General features: G+C 33.5%; 1 protein-coding gene and 1 long non-coding RNA gene across 3 annotated transcripts in view; one reads left to right on the top strand and one right to left on the bottom strand.

Moving 5' to 3' along the window:
- LOC143229248 (POU domain, class 3, transcription factor 4-like) overlaps positions 1-6,845 on the bottom strand; it is a 299,882-nt gene extending 293,037 nt beyond the window's left edge. For both annotated transcript variants that reach the window (XR_013015764.1, XR_013015762.1), the window contains exon 1: positions 6,720-6,845. The gene's annotated coding sequence lies outside the window, so the exon portion shown is untranslated. The remainder of the gene's footprint in view (positions 1-6,719) is intronic.
- LOC143229250 (uncharacterized) overlaps positions 1-17,126 on the top strand; it is a 52,967-nt gene that overhangs the window by 16,908 nt on the left and 18,933 nt on the right. The window lies entirely within an intron of this gene.

Here is a 17,126-nt window from a genome sequence, read left to right as displayed (position 1 = left end):
TCTCTTTGTTATTCAGAGCAGTCCAAGTTTTCCACTTCATTCAAACTTACATCTCTTTGTTATTCAGAGCAGTCCAAGTTTTCCACTTCATTCAAACTTACATCTCTTTGTTATTCAGAGCAGTCCAAGTTTTCCACTTCATTCAAACTTACATCTCTTTGTTATTCAGAGCAGTCCAAGTTTTCCACTTCATTCAAACTTACATCTCTTTGTTATTCAGAGCAGTCCAAGTTTTCCACTTCATTCAAACTTACATCTCTTTGTTATTCAGAGCAGTCCAAGTTTTCCACTTCATTCAAACTTACATCTCTTTGTTATTCAGAGCAGTCCAAGTTTTCCACTTCATTCAAACTTACATCTCTTTGTTATTCAGAGCAGTCCAAGTTTTCCACTTCATTCAAACTTACATCTCTTTGTTATTCAGAGCAGTCCAAGTTTTCCACTTCATTCAAACTTACATCTCTTTGTTATTCAGAGCAGTCCAAGTTTTCCACTTCATTCAAACTTACATCTCTTTGTTATTCAGAGCAGTCCAAGTTTTCCACTTCATTCAAACTTACATCTCTTTGTTATTCAGAGCAGTCCAAGTTTTCCACTTCATTCAAACTTACATCTCTTTGTTATTCAGAGCAGTCCAAGTTTTCCACTTCATTCAAACTTACATCTATTTGTTATTCAGAGCAGTCCAAGTTTTCCACTTCATTCAAACTTACATCTCTTTGTTATTCAGAGCAGTCCAAGTTTTCCTTTGTACACAAAACTATTGCTTTCTGTCAGTTTATAACCTGATATTTATGCTGTATAAACTTATTATTCAAGGTTTCAGAAGTTCTATTTATGTATAAAGCTACGATTTTCTGTCATCCGCAGTCAAATAAACCATCTTTTTCTGAGTTGTGCGAAAGTAGATTGACTTATAAATGTCTACAAGAGATCAGCCCGTGTCTAGCCGTATCTCTACCAACAGTTGTACATATAACTTACTTTTACAGTTCATACTGTTGATGAATCCAAACTTCCAAACTTTATAATTTAAACTTTCAAGATTAGCGTGGTGTAGCTCATATGCAGAATACACAGTTGGAAATCACTATTCCAAACCATGTAGATAAGCAAGATCTCGCTCAAACCAAGAATATTACCGCTATAACCTTTTCATGATTAAGTTCAAGTGGTTCATACTCTAAACACAGAATGGCGAATTACTATCTTACACATTCTCGGTTAGCTCGATGTGGTTTATACTTAAAATAGAACAATGAATTAATATTTCAGACCTTCTCGGTTAATTAAATATATAACTGATATAAGTGATGAACAAACATTCTAAACATTCTCGGTAAGTGTGATACTCTACACAACACGGTACAGTTCTTACTGAATATATAAAAATGAATAAACGCTTCAATATCTCTTAAAAAAAGCGGCTATTCGTACGAAGCATAGATAGTCGAAATCAACGTCCCAATCTTCTTCAGAAACACTACTATGTCAGCTTATAGTTTGTACTGAAATCAATGCTGTAGTCGTCCAACTAAAAATCTCGTACTTCTCGTTCTTTAATTAACAGTCAATCCCACTGTTCGTTAGTAAAAGAGTTATGTGAGTGGTGATGACCAGCTGCCTTCCCTCTAGTATTTCAGTGCTAAATTTGAGGTGCCTAGCGCAGATAGTCCTCGTGTGGCTTTGCGCGAAATTCAAATCATGCCTAAGAACAAAGTACTTGAAAGACGAAATTAGAGTCTATAAACAGTTGTGAATTTGCCAGAACCTACGGAAAAGAAACGTGTACGTAAAGTTCCTGAGTTGAAGATGGTATTTGTATTATGAAAGCCAATTATAGAGCATGACGCTTCAGGTTCCGTAGACCATAATTAAAGGAGTCATAGCTAGAAACCAATGAAATGTAGTTATAATTCAGATAAGGTTAAATTATGACTTTAATATAATGAAGAATGAATTATGAATTTAGACCGTAAAAAGTATCCACCAGTTTTTGTGGAACATATACAATGGGTAGGTGACCTTTCGTTCAAATTACAAATTTTTTTTTTCTCATTTCATTTAAGCCTAAGTGAGGTAACTGGCAAACTAGTAGGGTTCACCCTCTCTTACGCTAACAAATGTATTAAAATTGATAGATAATTTATTGAGATATAGGTGATCAGATGAAAAAATTACGCATCTATTTCTACCTAATACAGAAATAATGTGATACTTAATGTATCATGATAAACATGCATTTCCAATACAAGTTTGTGATATAAGATAAATTGCTGGAAGTCATTATTACACAGCAGAATGATATCATCTAGCACATTCCATGTAATAGTTCAGTAAGTATAGTTTCATTGTTCTTATAAAAAATGAATCTGTCTGATATAGACCATTTATTCATGAAAGCTTTAATGCAAAGATTTTGAAGGTTCCAAGAATACTTATCTAACGAAAGACAAAAGAAAATGGATGAATAATACTGCATGGTAGTCAAAACAGGGAAATGGACATCAATTTATCCCATATGATTCATCAAATTTCATGAGCCCCGCTTCAGGTTTCAGTACGAATAAACTCTTTATAAATTGTGCATTAACTAGCGATTTCTTGTTAACAGTTACTGGGGTTGGTTCGCAAAATGAATCAGGACATCTTTCTTTATATCTCACATAATTACCTGTGATACGGTATACAAAATAAGACCATAATCATTTGGATTGTGTAAGTAAATGTTATTATGGTTTCGTGGGATGCCTCTTAAAGTTTGAAGAGGAAATTGTAGTTCTATATTTTAAGCAGGCTAAAAAAGATCACATCAGATTTCACATTCAGAATTTAAAAGTTTACTGATATTGTACTGAAACAGAAAATAAAAAAATTCTAGATCTCTCACGTCGACTATCCAGTCATATTGAATACATTGTAATAAGGACCATAAGATGTTACAATTTGCATATGTTAAGTGATATTGTGGTATTATACATTTGAAATGTATGACGTAAGAGTTCTTGATTTTTCTATTCACGTGTATCTTTATGTTCGAACAAGATTGAAATAATCAATATAACCAGACTACACGAAAAACCAATTGAAATAGTCTCTTACAAAGATCACGATATTTGAAATTATCGGTGCTGTGAAACATAAATTATAAGAAGGATCACAATAATTGAAACAATCAATTCTACCAAGACCAGTGCCAAAAAGAATTGATATTTTCACGCAACATCAACAACTGAACTTATTGTTTTTGACAATCAACGCAAACAGCAATGTGCTACCTGTGCTCTGCTCACCACGGTTATCGAAACAAGGTTTCTAGCGCAGACATACCGCTATGCCACTGAAGAGCAACAACTAAAGTGTTATATGTAATCAATACTATACCAAACAATGCGAATAGTCCTTAAAGCAACAATTACCAAATAACAATAAACATTAAAAATTTCGAATAGTATCAAGTAACATACACAATAAATGGAATGTCAAACTTATTAAAAAATAAACAATGTCACAGAATAACCGATTAACTAGAAATTATCACAAATAATTAACAGTTATATTTAACAGTCTGCACCTTGTTTTTCATTCTGTTTAGAATTTACTTATGAAACACACATATATATGATATGCTCATTTCTATACATTTAACCTGTTTGTGAGTATACAGTAAGTAATACTATACTCAACACCAACTAGAATATTACTGGAAATAAGATTGAATATTATACATATTTGTATACACTTTTATATGAATAATATCCCAAATAGTTTCAAACAAGCAATCATGATAACTGATTTTTATGGAGAAAACCTTGCAAACAGAAACGATGTTGTAGTAATCGAACCTTAATGAAACTGTACGTAACAATATATATATACCATTTTTTTTAGGCTTTAAGTCATGAGTTAACATATTCGCCATATTTAATGGCATTTTAACTTTCTTTTGTTTTAGTACGTATTTCAGATATTTTCTCTATCTGATAGTAAGTTAAGATAATGAAATTAGTTGTAAAATAGCCCTCTAGCTTACAACTTCCAAATTAATATGTGTTGTTGTTTGCAGACTCCCTGAAAATCAGGTGTGGATTTCTTAATTTATGAAAATGAAATGCTGTAGAGTCATACTAGGCGGGAGAAATTATTAAATTATACAGCACAAGGTCTAGGGCGGTGGTATCATGGTTAATGTTTACATAAGAGAGCGCTTAGGTGGGACGTGGAAGGGTACTCAAAACAAATACTACCTGCCATCCACCAATAGGGGGTTATAAATTAGGTCTAGGTGAGCATTTACTATGCATACGAAGGTGTTCCTTGAATTCTTATATAAACACATTATTTCGCTAGTGAATAATAACCTGAACAAGGATGTCCTGGCTAAGTAGCAACTGATACTTTTTCTCAAATCATAAATTTGCTAATATTGTATTTCTTGGCGCTGCGTTCTGTATTTATAACTATCCTGGTGGTCTAATACGGAATTCAAACATCAGTCTGGTGACCATACGAATTCTTTACTTGGTGATTGGGTGAAAAAATATGAGACAAGCGATATGGTTGTGGCGCCATGACTGGCTCTCATGGTCACGCCCGGCGTTGATTCAACAATACGAGTTCACGACAAGTCATTTGGAGCTGCCAAAAATAATAAGAAACTTTAATGAATAGTTAATAAAGAACACAAACTAGGTCGTTGTTGTATGCGCGAACAGTTGAGATATGGGCAATAAAACACGTGACCTTACTCTGATGGCTCAGAATGAGAACCTCCAGCAAACAAAATTACCATGAAGATCGTTAGTTGCTGTGATTTTGGGTTTCAGTTGTCCAAAATAAAGGATGTTAAAGTTTCCTCGTCGTTTGTGATTTCTCTTAGAGAATAACTGTTCTGAAGCGTCAGAACAAATGAAACGAAGGCTACTATGACTTTACTAACCCTATTCATTTTTATAGTAAGGTAGTTTATAATCCATAGAAATGTGAAACGGAAAAAATTTTATCTAATAACATGCAACATATCGATGAACTCAAAAGTTTCATCGTATTACTAGAACCTAAATTCAACCACGTACCATACTTAATTGGGTATTAGAAACTTCTCGTTTCTTTAATGTGCCAGTTTACCACCAGTTTTGGATAACTAACTGATGCACTAAAGAGAAAACTGAATATGATTCACTGGAACATTGTAGCAAAATGTGCAACGACGCTTATTGTGCTAACGTTTCCTCCGAGCACGACAGGTTTAAAAGTTGTTGGACTTTGTTGTTGATTATTTACCAAAGGTGAATGTTGAAAACGATCACAATATGGATTTATCAATCACTTTGATGTTGAAAATCTAGGTTTTCGAAAGCTTTGATTAAATATATACTGCAGTATTTACCTAAGACGTTATAATGAAATCATATGCCACGACGGTCTTTAAAACTTGCTTTAAACTTGTTCCAAACATATAACTATATATATATTTATTTGTGTTTTTCTTATAATAAAGCCAAATCGAGCTACCTGGTAGCCCACCGAGTAGAATCGAAACCCTTATTTTAACGTTGTAAATCCGTAGACTTACCGCTGTACTGGTGGGCCACACACATACATCTATATATGTTGTATTAGAATTTTCTCACGAAAGCTTCGCATTGCAAATTATCTTAGTTTCTTACAAAAGTCTCCTACTATAAAGTCATTTTGAATTTTAAACAGGACACTATGTCAAGAGTGTTCTGTTTAAATAGTTTTGAAATTTTATATTTTATTAAATGAGCTTTAGGTAGAAGAAGACTAGTGTGCCTTATCAACTCAGTATTATAAACCGCAATTAGCTGGTGGTCCTTTGTGTACACTTGCGTGAAAATCTCTACTACGTGAAAGTTGAACGAAATATACGCTACAATTTTATTATAACGAAATCCGTTTCGATTCGGAATAGAAAGTTAATATCACTAGTTTTCAATAAAAGTACAGGAAAGGTTATATGCGCATACTATACTATTAATAGTACACTAGGAGAAAGACCATTAAGTCTCTATTACCCACTGCCAGCTCTTTTGTTACTCTTATCTGACCAAATAGTGAGACTAAACTTTCAGTCTTATAGTGGGGGCTACAAGCACAGAGTGCGTGGCTCATTTTCGCATCAACTGGAAGCGAACCAAGAACCTTGGATTCATATTTTCAGTACGCTAGCTACAGTGAACCAAAACCTGTCGAGATCCTCAAACGGAAGTTTTATCCTAAGCATTAAAAATAATACTAGATAACTCCTGATTTACTTATTGACTTTCAAGCCTAAACATTAAAATGTTTTTAACCTTCTGAAAAACGACTGATAAAGAACACATTTAATGTGACTAAATGTTTCATATTAGGTGTTGTAAATAAATATTGTATAAGCTGTACTTTATAAAGAGTCATAAAGTTTTTGTCATTGAAATTAATATTTCTAAACACAAGTTTACGTCTTAAAATCTTCTCGGCAATTTCATCGTTTTTCTAATGTAACTTCCAACTCTTTGTAGTTAGCACCCTCACCAAACAAACATCCACTTTGCTTTACTTAACCAGTGTTGCAGTAGGACAACCATAGCTATGATAAATCGTAACAGCTGAAGGCTTGAGGCCTGGTGAGCTCTGTATGGCGGCGGTACAAACTCTACAAAGGCATGTCACCACAGGGGGTGGAGGTAAGCTAAGATGTACTGGAATTGACCTACCTTATGAAACCTGGATTACAAGTCCTTATAAAGAAAGCTTGTTAGTACCCCGTGCCAACGGCAGGGGTTGCTGGAGAGAAACTGACAACGACAGGAGGCGGCAGCTCTTGCTTCAATACCACAATTAAAACTTACGACAGAAAGAGCTGACCCCCTTCCTATAAAGTTGAGTTACAACGCTTAAGATGTAAAACATAAAAACTCAGAGGTTAGTGTTACCCAGACTTGTAAGCCATGGTTTAAGTAGTTCTCATTACAATACCAACCTAGCAAAGGCTCACTTTGAAACAAATGGCGGATGAGCTAAAAGCATCAAGTGCTTCGTTACGTAAATACACCTATTAAAACCAATGTCTGTTAACTCAGTATAATAAAAAGCAGCATGTAGGTGTTTAACAACTAAATTTTCTAAACTATTAGTCTGACCATAGCAAAGAGGTCAATATGCATACTTCTCTTAAACCATTGTTTGTTCACTATGAATTAGTTTTTTCTTACCGAGTTGGATTAATATCTCTAACGCTTTGACTCTTCATGTTGGATTAGTATCTCTAACGCTTTGACTCTTCATGTTGGATTAGTATTTTCACGGACCACTTACTCTTCACGTTCGACGAATTTAGCCTAAATTAGGTTAACCTGAAGATGACCTAAGAAGGACGAAACGTTGTTCTCTGTTTATCAATAAAAGTGTTAATATCCATACCAGCCGTTCTGAGATCCATTTTATTTCAACTGGGTTTCTCGTCATCAAGAATTTCTGTATTTATCAGATCTGACACCAGGAGTCGATTTACATTTAGAACTGGACTCAAGAGAAGAAATCTTATATTAATCCAGTTTGATATCAGGATTAGAGTTATATCGAGAACCAATTTTGAGAAATGAAATACAATATTAGTCCGGTCTGACACCTGGAGTTGAGTCATATGCTACGAAGGATATTAAATGCTATAAATTTGTAATACGTTTAGAGAAAAACCAGAAGAATAACGTAGAAATCACTCAAAATACACATTTCAGTTATTTCCTTCATTTACATATATTCATAGCACATAAAACTATATTCAATTTCATATTGATTCTCTGGTCGATATTATTATAATTGAGTAAATAAGGATACAGATATAATATGAGCAGATCGTTTCTTTATGTTATTGTATTTTCTTTTCCATAATATTATCTTAACTACTTAAAAGCATGGACAAACTTGCCAAAAACTTATAACTTACCTTGTTCTGAAGAGGCAAAACAATTTCATCAAACTAGTGTTTTTTTGTGGAATGTCACGTTCTAACCATTTTCCGTTTTCTATAGAACGACCATGATAACCACCTCTTCTCACCTCTATCAACCTGTCATCTTCTAAATAATGCCACTTAATAAGTAACGCGCATGCACCATGTTTAACATTTTTATAACGAACCATATTTATTAAACTCAAACGTCTTTATTAGCGGTTTCACGTTAACTGCGATGTGACCATAATGAACGGTAAGATCAACAACAAATGGACAAAACCCTCAGCAAAAACACTTCTAGAACCTCTAGTACACAAAAATATTTTGGAATGTTTAACCTGAATGGTACTTTAAGCAACTCATCAATTAAACAATTGAGACTAAGACCCATAAGATCCAGATGTAATTATTTATAATTTAGAACTACTAACCAGAGGACGGGAAACTACTCAGAGGTAACCATTCCTTATGCAGCCGCTCTTAATTAACCAAATAGAATGACTCATGGTCTCATTTATAACGCTTACACATATGTTCACTTCATATCGCAGATCGAGCTTTGGGTCTTTTGATCCGCAGGCAGACAAAAAGTAACCAACCATCTGACCTCACAAGAACAAGAACGAAAGGTTGAAGTCCCGTACTAAAGTTCACATATCAAAAATTGAGGTATTTTAGAGCCTTTTGGAACTGCACTAACGTTTTAAAGGAAAAGTATGTGGCTTATAGAATATTAAAATTTGAAATATGAGAACATTTGGAAGTCGTGGAAATAATGTGGAGAATGAGCAATAACAGCGAATAAAAAATACAATATATATATTATAATATTACTACTAATATCTTCCGAAAAATATTGTTGTAATTCTAGAATTTGTTTATCAACAGAATAGAATAACAGTAAACCTCCCAGCAAATTCACGACAGTTTGTTTATCAACAGAATAGAATAACAGTAAACCTCCTAGCAAATTCACGACAGTTTGTTTATCAACAGAATAGAATAACAGTAAACCTCCCAGCAAATTCACGACAGTTTGTTTATCAACAGAATAGAATAACAGTAAACCTCTAGCAAATTCACGACACTTTGTTTATCAACAAAATAGAATAACAGTAAACCTCCTAGCAAATCCACGATAGTTATTTTGAAATGAAAGACTGGTCCATAAAATCATCTACAGCTGATAGGTTACAACAAAGAACTTTAGCGGCTAACAAAAACCAAAAAAAATTTGATAGCGACATATTGACCCTTAAAACAATCTGCAAGCAAGTTTTAGCAAAAAACAAATTAATAAATAATCATGTCAACAAACAATAAAAATTCCATTAACAACGCATTGAGTATCTTAGAATCATCTGTAAAATAGTCCATAGTAAGGTATAGATAAAGAGGAGAGCTAAAAATGCGTTAGTTATTCCATTAGATTAATGAAAGACGACTCAGACTGTTTCGTCATATCAATGATAGATGATGCCAAGTTACAAGAGAATATATGATTTACAAAATAAAGTGGAATATGAAACAACGCAGGAAACAGTTATTGTCTCGTTGAAAAGAAAGTCACGTCATAAGTTTGTTGGATCAAGCAAAGACAGTGAGTCAAAAGTAAGTCCGTATACTAACTGATGACCCACCAGAGTGCGAGGGCAGTGGGAGAACTGTTTTGGAAATCAATTAGTTTTTGTTTGTTTTTTCTGTGTAAATAAACTATATTTTCTGTTCTAAGATTTCTTGTTATTATTATTCTTAATGGTCATCGGAACTACAGAGTGTTCGGAAAGTCACTGTGCACTTATATATTTATTAACAGACATGTTTCAATATAGAATACAGGAGGTAAACATAAATGACAATTATAAACAATGTTGAAAGTGACCCCCGTTGGCATCAATACAGGCCTGGATCCTTCATATTTTGTTTCTAAACACCGCTATCAGTTGCTGGCTTGAAATGGACTGAATAAAATATGATTACAAAACTGCACAGTGACTTTCCGAACACCCTGTATTAGGCTTGGGTTTCTTGAAGTTTTCACTTTTACTCACTTGTTTTTGTTGTTTGTTTGTTTTCATAAAAGAAGGAAGAAACAGCTAAAAACATGGCGTTTAGTCTATATACACAGTACACAAGTCTATACCATTTTCAAGCACCTTCAGAATATATTTATTAAAACGGGTGTTTAAAATGGTAAGTATTTATAACCGAATGAACTGGGATGCTCTTTTATCTGAAATTCAATTTCTCTCGATGATCACTTGCTTCTGAAGCAACCTTGAAGGAAAGTACGAAAGCCGAAATTACTGCTGCTTTATTCTCTTGGCTAAGTGTCCCAAGTGAGCGATAGAAATGAGACAGTTGCCACGTGCAAGCTTTGAGTGATGAGGGTCGACTACGTTTAAATAGAACACGAAGGTCTCACAACGTTTCATTTCATCAAACAGACACAGATGGTTTCGCATTAAATGATTCACCTCTAGTTAAAAGAAGCACGTGCCTAGTTGCTTGACAACTAGAAAGTACGGGTCGAAAGGAGGTGAAATCCCGAACAATCAGCCGGTCATAGCCTTAGTGAACATTGTGAGGAGGAAACTATCTGTGTAAGTGTATACAGTTAACGAGAAATGAACCATAGTATATAGTATATTGCTTTAAATCTTATCGGTAGATGAGAGAGGCAATGGTCTGGTGGTTCGTTTTCATAATTACCTCCTGAATGCCAACTTATGGTTATCAAACTTCAGTGCTCACTACGTTAACCCAAACTACACAGTTATCTAAAGAGGTGTTCTGTAGCACCAAATAAAACAATCTCGATACAGTTATAAGAGTTGCAGAATGATATTATGATTCCAATAACAGTTAACTGTAGTAGACAAACTATGTATCATGATGGAATCGACGCTGACCCAACCGTTACATTCATAGTCTGTTCGTAAAACTTTCTAAGGTTAATTAAGACTACAAAATTTTGAAGTAATCCTAGAAAATATAACCTCATCTAAATAAGTATCAAACAAGCCATGTACAACATTCAAGAAAAATTTCATTAAAAAAATATAAATTTGCAGTCTCAATTCGTCCGTACTGGTTAACATGGTTTAACTTATGAACTAGGCCTAGCTTTGTTCGTTTGGTGTTAAAAACCGTGATACTTGAGAGATCTTCTGTTCATGGCAGGTTCACATATCAAGATAAATGAAGTAATAGATGATCTTTTTTAATTACAGCTTATGACAGATTATTTTTTTTATTATTCTAACGAACCCTTCAGTAACCGCCCCATCGCGCTAGTTTTTATATAAGTCTGTCAGTAATTACCCGATAATGAGCTGACCGCCAGTCACTCCAAACTGAAATCGATGCGTATAATGAAGCTCAAATTACCTTATTTTCATTCAGTTTTAGCCTAATGTAGTAAATTCAAACGGATTTATCGAATTATCATTTTAACAGAAAATTAAATTTGAATATCGGGTTTCATCTTAGTCATTTCTTTGTTCGCTGAGTTTAAACATTTCTTGCCAATTATGTACGCTATATCCTCTGTAACAAATCACTAGATGCGTCAGTACTTTCAGTATTTTATTCTAATATATTATTCACTTTGCTGAGAATGATGTGTTTGGTGCCTAAGTTACAATTTGAACAGTTTCTAAGTTTCATTACTAACTGGTCGTTTATTTTCGAAATTTCGAGTAAAACCTCTCAAGAGCTATCTCCAGTTACGGCCCTCAAATTTTGAATTAATAGACTCAATTAGACAACAGCACCTATTACCAACTCTTGTCTAACCGAATAGTGGGCTGTCAACATTACAATGCACCCTCGACTATAAAACGCGAAACATGATATTTTGTACGATAACGGGACACGAACTTTAAATCTGAAAACCCATATTTCGATATGCTACTCATTAGGCTATAATCGGCTCCTCCATTGCTAACTAAAGAAAATTTTCCTGACATGGCCAAAAAAAATCACAAGAGAATGCACTTAGACTAAAAAAAAAAAGGGAAAAAAAATTACAACTAGAGTTCTTATTGGTTATTCGAAATTGAATTTAATGTGTGTATTTTATTTAGGAAATTTATGCATTTTGTATTAATATTTGTCAGTATGGGCCACGATTACAAGGTGTAGTGTGGTATTAAATAATCACGCAGAGACTTACGTTACGAGTATATTACACGTTATCGTTTCGCATAACTATCTTATCATATGTATCAAAAATCACACTTGATGATGAAACGTAATTACCTTTAACAATCTATTAAACACAGTAATGATCTAAACAAGTGTTACTACAGACAGGAAGATAGTGAAGTCTCACCTAGGACTATTAGGCTTCAGGTTATTTTATCATGTTTTGTAGTAAGTGGAGCTGATATGTACATCTTATTCAATTTACTCTACGCATTGCAAGGAATAATAAAACTGCACGAGAAAAAATAGCTTGAACTATCACCACGATATTCAGTAAATATAATAACAGGAACAAAAAGCACCAGCCATTTTGGTCTTCCTGACGGACAATGACTAAACACAGGGTAGCCTTTCTAGTTCTTTACGTAAGCTTTGGCAAAGATTTTGAAACTTCACATATAGGATCATGCGTGGTTTTAAGTTTCGACAATAGGGTGAACGTCTTCTAGAATATAATTTAGTTGCATCTATCAACCCTACTACTGTAATATTTTATATATCGTGACAGATAGAGAATATGTACGTAACCCCGTACTTTCTGTTTTGGTTCCAGAAGCAATCTCAGTTTTCTCCGCCTCAAAATAACGCATTAACACCATAATGAAACCATTGAAAGGTAAATATTAATATATTCAGTTAAAAACTGAAACACTGACCAGTAAAGCACACGTTAGAGGGGCAGTTAATCAAATGAACACAATGAAAAAATTAGCCGTTTGACATTAAAAATAATACTCAACACATAACACCACCTAATTATTTCAAGTCATATTCACTACAGCTAATAATTGGTAGATAAATCAGACCCAAAAACTCATAAAACCTTATAAAACTGACAGAATAAAAACTACATGTTCAAGAAAAGAAAAACGCTTACGTAAAGGCAGAATGAAACTTCTGAAGGACAAACTTTACTTTAAATTTGTACAGAAGTGCATATACTGATAAACCCTTTCTTTACTGAACGAGATGTTAATTTAAGCATTCAGGAATCATTTAAAATAATTTTAACTTAACCTTATATTTTAAAATAAAGAACTTGACTAATGTGGTATTAACTGTTTCTTCAAGTGTCACTCTGGCTTCTCCTTCATATAAAAAAACTTAGGTGATAAAAGAAGTAGGCTAAGAAAACATGCGACGAAGCTGGCAGGTAAATATTTGTAACTAATATTTTCTTCTTGTAGACCGAGTCAATCAGAAGAGACGTACGTGAAGTGTAGTATTGTCTTGTTGAAAAGTACACAGAGGCTGTGCTCTGCTGGGCATTAGAAGCTGACATTTTCAAACATTCGAACTAGTAAACAAAGCTACCTACACTGGAAATAATGGTGTGTCATAAGAAAGCCGCCACATAAAACATATCCACCTGAATGCAAGATTAAGCAAAGAAACTCGAATTCAATTTTACAATGGTTGATAAGAAATTCAACACATTAACCATAATTATCCGAACACTAAACCCGATATATTTGATAAACGAGTTTAGACAAAGAAACATTTGAAAATTTTTTATAATCAATTAGTCGACAAATTAATGAAACTGTGCAAATGAAAATGTATAAATGTGGCTGTATAAAATTATTACATTAAACATATTTAAAAAACAAAACATGAAATATTAAATTTATCGTTGGAAAGCCTATTCTTTCATCAAGACTACCAGGAACAAACACGACCCAGTTGTAAGTCAGAAGACTTATAACGCTAAAACCGAGTTTTGAAACTCGTGATAGGCAGAGACAAATAGCTTATTGTGTAGTTTTGTGCTTAACAGTAAATAAACAAAAATGAGTTTATTTGTGTGATCTAAAGCAAATCGGAGCGTAATGACAACACGCGACAGAGGTTAAAGGTAAACCTTTGGCTTGAATCTAGCTTCACAGCTAATCCTTCCAGACTGTAGGCTGAGCCAGTCACATCTAATAAATCGGCGTGTGTTTTTGCCTTGACTTTGTATACACAGTTGCATTTGCACACGATATAAACTATATTATATAGATGTTGGGTTGAATGATGGATGTGAGGGTCATTGATCACTGTCAGGCTTGACTAAGCCTTTCTAGCACAGTCACGTTTCTTTGAAAGTGTTTTATCATCAGAGAAGTAGATGTGTTAGTAAAGAAAATATCCAGGGAAAAATTACAATTATAGCAAACCCCCCAAGTCTTTTCAGTGGCTTTTCTTGCTGAACCTTCTATACTTACTCTTTCACACACACTACTCAGAGTAGTGTGTCAACTATTGACCTTTTTTTTTATTTCCTGTGGGGTAACATTCAGACGCATAGCTTTAAAAAACATCTTATTACGTTGTTGTTAACGTAAAGACGGTTTATAAGTAGGTAATATCTACTATATTAAATTGAATAAAATGAATATTACAGAATATACTCATTGGTCGTTAGCCAGTACGTGTTGTAACAGTTCTAATGAAAACAAAGAAGTATTCACACGATAATGGTATGGATTTTATTAGAGTTGTTTTTATAATTGACACAAAATGCATTGATTGGATCAAAAGCCCTCTCATGGTTCATAAAGTTTCCAAAATAACGATATAGCTTCTCCGTTACACCAGTTACTTTTACAGATATACCGAGGACAAACCTCAGATTCGCATTTAACGACTCTGAAAACCTTTGATTCCATCATGTCAGGTTTAGACTTCTTGATCAGAGACTACAGAGTATAGATAAGGACATCTCAGAAGAAACCCCGAGTCCGCCTGCCAAATTTGATTCTGATAGCTCCAAAACTGTGAAAGGGGTTAACTGAGCATAGATACATACAAAGTTAAATATAACATCTCAGGAATCCGATGACTGATTCGGCTTTGAAAATCTACTCAAAGAGTCCCGTCATGCCTGGATGACTTTATGAGAGTGATGTAGCCCTTTTGGTAAAGGAAATTACATCACAGATATAAATAAAGCCCCCAGTTCACGTGCTTAGTTTGTTCCTGTTAACTCCAGAACTTTGGGAAGAGTTAGACACACATACATGGATAGGTACATAGCAGGGGCTTATCCCACAGTACAGAGTATCTGGAAGAAGTTATCTTCCAAAAAACGTGCACAATTTCTATTTGTATGAGAAGTTGTACACGTTAATGCTACTTATATAAAAGTAAGTGTTTACTAAAAAACAAAAATATATATAGTCGACCTTTTTTAGTTTTTCTATAATACTGTGGTCGTCGTTCGAATTAATATAGGACAGAATGTTACTAACGGTTACTTAGTGTTGCTATCTTTGTTGTTGAATTTATTAATTATCTAAGTTGATATGCCAGTTTATTAGGTTTGATATCCATATCATGTAATTATGTTGGTGTTAATAACCATGTAGATATGCAAATACAGTGTTGTTACTGTTCATTATGTTCTTGATACTCTCTTTATTGGAATTTAAATACGTTAGTTTTCTATCTGTGGCGGTATATCAGTAGGTTGTTATTCATTTTGATATGCCCGTAAGTTAATGTTTCTATGTTTAAAGTTTTGACAGTATTTTATTGTGTATTTAGACGTTATTATACGTATATATATGATATTGTTGTCATCCACATATGTGTATTAGCAAGTATTGGCAATACGTACAAATGTATTTCAGTTTTAATAAATGATCATATTAAAATACTACTGTAAATACTGTGCCTATTCAAATACAGCTGTTACTATTAACGTTAAAATGCTGCAGTTCCTATCTAGGTCCACGTGTTATCGTTGCTATCAGCATTAATGTTATTCTTGCTTCTCATGTTACAATTTTACTTATACTATCCATTTTAAACATCCAGTTAAATTATATTTCAATTTTCTATTATACTTGCACGATATTTAACTGGAAAGTAATGTGTGTTAATAGTGATACTTGATTCATTTGGTTGTATGTTTGATAAACTAAGTTGCTTTATCTGAAAACACAGTATCTTAAGTTAGTGAAATACCTTGCAACAATTTGAAACACGTAAAAAACAGTTTTATGTAACACATGGTCTTAGAAACCAACTAGATGGAAAATCATCAAAAATGGAGCAAAAACGATGTATGAAAGATAGATTTATATAGTTAAAAGCTATTGTTTCCTTGTTACTTAGTGTCCAGCGTTCAAAAAGTATTGTAACATATTGACCACCCAGAGCGCTAGAGTAGAGTACAAGCTTCAGATATATCCTAAAGAACTTTTTTATTATGAACACGAACGTGTATAATGTTTGTTGTCACACGAGTCAAACTCATAAAAGTAACCAATCATTATCTAGGAACGGTATCATGTTAAAAAATGGATGTTGATCACGTTAGAGTTTATATTGCATTGTATCATGTTCATCGATGCAAACATTGAGAAGTTGCCTATATATATTCAAGGACAAAAATCCTAAATACTTTATCATTTTGTGAGTTATATCTGGAAGCATTACCATTTTAATTACATAATACATCAGATTATTTGTCGTTTCGTTTTCTTCAAAGTCAGGCTCAAATCTGTGGTCGTATTTGTGACGATACCAGATGTCAGAAACTTCGAGTTTTAAAAGGAAATTTTTCTTCTAAAAAAAAAAAGAGCATTTGATTTCAGTTCCTGTCATAAAATGTTTAGTTCAAAATACTATCAGAAACTTGAATCTTTATTTTTTATTTCAAGTAGAATTTTACTCCTAACGTTATTTATATTTTTAGGTGGATCTTAGTGATAGTTTTTGTCAAAATCTAATGTGTTTTTTTCCCCTGATATTCACTGTCATTGTTTTGTTTTATAGATAAATTTGGATTTCAATGTCACGCTCAAGACAGTTATCTTCTAAATTCATTCAGACGTTATATTTGACTTCATTAAATTGTAAAGAATTTAATGGATTTATCTCAAGATTCACTTATTAATGTCAATCTAGAAAGAAATGATGTTTGAAATTCCGTTCTTTTTTTTTTGTCTTTCTCTTATGGATTACGTTC

The sequence above is a fragment of the Tachypleus tridentatus genome, chromosome 10 (genome assembly GCF_004210375.1).
Source record: "Tachypleus tridentatus isolate NWPU-2018 chromosome 10, ASM421037v1, whole genome shotgun sequence".
In the NCBI taxonomy this organism is placed as follows: Eukaryota; Metazoa; Arthropoda; class Merostomata; order Xiphosura; family Limulidae; genus Tachypleus; species Tachypleus tridentatus.
The sequence above is the reverse complement of the archived record's forward strand: the minus strand, read 5'-3'. Positions and strand labels throughout refer to the sequence as shown.